The sequence below is a fragment of the Lontra canadensis genome, unplaced genomic scaffold (assembly GCF_010015895.1).
Source record: "Lontra canadensis isolate GAN:19392208 unplaced genomic scaffold, GSC_riverotter_1.0 scaffold58, whole genome shotgun sequence".
Lineage (NCBI taxonomy): Eukaryota > Metazoa > Chordata > Mammalia > Carnivora > Mustelidae > Lontra > Lontra canadensis.
The window spans coordinates 6,284,644-6,288,301 of NW_022631052.1; positions in this window are offsets into that span (position 1 = coordinate 6,284,644).

A 3,658-nucleotide genomic window follows, 5' to 3' on the forward strand; every position below is an offset into this window, starting at 1 on the left:
AACCATGTCATAGTCCATGATATTGACACGACATTGTCTCTACTTTGCTAGCCCCACCCCTCCTCGTTTTTATCCAGTTGTATGGGTGGGAGATCAACAAGGGAACAGGAAAAGGAGGGAAGGGGCTTTCCTAATGGAAGGCAGGGTAGGGCGAGGGCACTGTAGGTATGGGGAGAGGGGATAGGAGCAAAATCTTAAGAGTATTGAGTTCAGGAGTGTCTAGAAGGCTATGTGGCTAGGGAATCTGGTGCCCAGTGGTGTGTTGTTGAACTGACCCCCCACCCCCCCCAAGCCCCTGCATTGTCGCATTTGCCAGTTTCCATGGGAGTCAATTCTCCTGCCACGGATGGTTTCACGTTCCCATTGTGGCGTTGCTGAACATCGAGTGGGAGATGGGCACAGCCATCCCTGACCTTGGAGTCTATCGATCAGAGTTCTCTGCTGAGATGCGAAGCCCCAGGTTCTTTCTGTGCAGCAGCCTGGAGCCGTACTGGCTACTAAAGTGTGGTTGCTCCATCACTTCCTGGAATTCAGGGTGGGGCCTGGTGTTCCACTTAGGGGGAGCTCGGTGTCAGGCACAGTCATGGGTTCAGGATGTCCTCCTATGGCCATGACTCTTGCTGAGTCCTTGCTATATGCCAGACTGTGCTAAACATCTGACTTTTTCTTCATGCCATCCTCACACCCAGGCGATGAGGTGGGTGCTGTTATTATGCCCAATTTACAGATAAAGAAACCGAAGCCCCCAGAAGGTGTCCAAGAACACCCAGCTCATAGTGTAGGTGCCACAATTCAGTCCCAGGTTGGGTTGACCGGATGCTAGAACTTCTGCTCTTATCCCACGAGCTCAGCGTCTCCTGCCACTGAAAGCAGTGTGTCCCAGGGGCGCTAGGCTAGGGAGAGAGCTGGCCGGAAGAGGATTGTGGGTTTGTCTTTAAGGGCTTCGACGAAGTGGAAAGGGAGGAGGCTAAGCATTTCTTGAGCATCTACTAGGTGCCAGGAATGATAACAGCTGCCTCACACTGCCTCTGGATCAACTCTCACAACAACCCGTGAGAACAATGAGACCTTTCCCACGTGACAACCCAGGCTTGGGTGCTCGTGATAGTCTACTCTCTCCTCTCCGAGCTAGGTAGCACCCAGCAGGTGACACTCCTTCTCTCTGCTCCCTTCACCCTTTGGTCCCTTGACGGGAGCTGCCCCAGGAGACCTCAAACCCTCTGCCAGTTTCAAGTCAAAACTTCTCAGAACAACAGGAAGTGGCCAAGCCATTCGGAAAGTTTGAGGACTGAGGCCACAGTCCTGGGTGCATTTCAGGCTCCAGTGCTGGTTATTGGACAGGTGACAGAGCTGGCTCCCTGGAGGCCTGGACTGCACATTTCATAGACTTCATAACCTCCCTGGGGGCCTGGGGAGGGGCATCCGGGAATGCGACTTCTTGCTCAGCTCCGGAAGATTGGCCGAGTTGGCTGATGGCAGTTTGGCTGGCAACCCAGGTGGCCCCAGGACTGGGCCCCTCAGGTTCCATCAGGGGTCCCTAGAGGCCAGAGAGCCTATCTGAGATCTCTGCAGGAGCTCAGACAAAAAAGGGTTAGCCAAAAGCTCTCACCTAGGTGGGGGTGGAAAAGGGACAGGGCGCCTGTCTTGAAGCAACACGCGCACAGCAAGTACATTTTCCTCTGATAAGGCTCGGGGATCACCAGTAAGGCACACAGAGGAGGTGGGTGGTAAACACTCACTTGTGGCCACCGCAGTTCTGGATTCAACCCTGGATCACCTCTCGTACTCTGCTGAAGGGTACCCTGCAGTACTTCTAAGCCTTGGGGCCAGCCCTGCTAGACCCATATCCCAGATAGGGTAACTGAGGCCCAGTCTTTGGAAGTTGGAGACTCATCAGACAGCGGCCAGCTTGGGGGAGAACTCAGAGAATCCCTTATAAGCTTGGCTGGAGTGTTGGGTGGGAAGTCAAGGGGGGAGCTTGGGAGGCAGATCACTGGCTACTCCCGGGGCTGTTCCAGGCCCTTCTGGTCCCGCCAGTCTGGGCGTCGGCTGGAGCAATCATTCAGCTGGGGCCTTCCCATTGGTGCCCAACCCTGGGCTGACCGAAGTGAGTCAGGCTTGGTGCCAGCTCTTCCAAGAACTCTTAGGCGGGTAAACAACAAACTCATGGGGAGAAATGTGTAAGTATCTATCCTGGGACAGGCTCTTCCTGTTGCATTGTTTCAGATGTGTTTTTCAAACTCCAAGTTTTGACACTTGAGAAATGGACAAATGTGGAACTGAGAAGCAGAGAAAAAGAGAAGGAAACCTCTGTCTGGGATAGAAGGGTATCTTGGAAGGCTTCTTAGGAGAGGTCATGTGATGTTTGAGTTATACCTTGAAGAATAATAATAATAGCAAACTCTTTCTATAAGCTTCTTTTTTTTAAAAGATTTTATTTATTTATTTGACAGACAGAGATCACAAGTAGGCAGAAAGGCAGGCAGAGAGAGAGGGGGAAGCAGGCTCCCCGCTGAGCAGAGCCGGATGTGGGGGATCCCAGGACCCTGGGATCATGACCTGAGTCAAAGGCAGAGGCTTTAATCCACTGAGCCACCCAGGCGCCCCTTCTATAAGCTTCTTATGTGCTTTATGTTTTATGTTATTTTTTTGAGACCTGTATCTGCTTCTTTCGTATCTGCTTTATCTCATCCAATTCTCTCAAAACGCTATGAGCAAAATACTATGTTATTCCTGTTGAACAGTTGAGAAAAGGAAGTCAAGGCACAGAGAGGTTAAGTGACTTGCTCAAGACCACACAGCTAGCAAGCAGTGGAGTTAGGATTCAAATCCAGAAAGGCAAGCCAATTACTGACTGAGGCTTTCCCTGAGCTATCTAATCCCTCTGAACCTGTTTCTTTATCCATGCAATGAGGGCGATAGTGCAATAGCACTTAGTGCACAGAATTACGGTGAGGACGAAGACGATACAATCCCCGGAAACCGCTTAGAACAGTGCCTGGCACACAGTACGTGTTCAAAGAGTTGTAAATGACTTCTGTCGCCGCCGTCGCGGTTGTCTTCAGGCTTCCCCTCCCCCCTCCGGCCGCGGCTGCCTCCCCCGCAGTGCCAGCTCGTGACGTGGGAGCTGCCGCTCGCACAGTCTGGGTTTAATTGGAAACTAAACGAGAAGGAAGGGGATGTTCGAGGCCCCTCCCTTGACTCTGAACGGAACCCCCCGCCCCAGCCCCTCGCCCCGGGGCATGTGCGACTCCCTCTTTAGCGACACCTCCCGCCGACCGCGGGTACTGCTCCCGCACAGAGCACGCGACTGGGACCGAGGAGGCGGCGCGGGGATGGGAGGCAGGGGAGGGCCGGGGAGGTGCGACTGTTCTGGAGGGAGGGCAGGCAGGGGACAGGCTGTGTCTTCTGAGCTCGGTGCCAGCTCACCACGAGCCAGAGGCCACGCCCGCCTTGGCAGTGGGCCGCTCCCCACCTGGCAGTCTCAGCGCGCCCAGGTCTCCGTGGTCGGTGCGCTCGGGCGCGCTTGGCTGGGGTGCCGGCAGAGGGCGCGCGAGGGGGCCCGGGGACGGGCGGGGGACACGCGAGAGGCGGGATTGGGGGGAGGGCTCTGGGCTGCCCCTCCCGCCCCCTGTCCGCCCACCCGGAGCTCCAGACC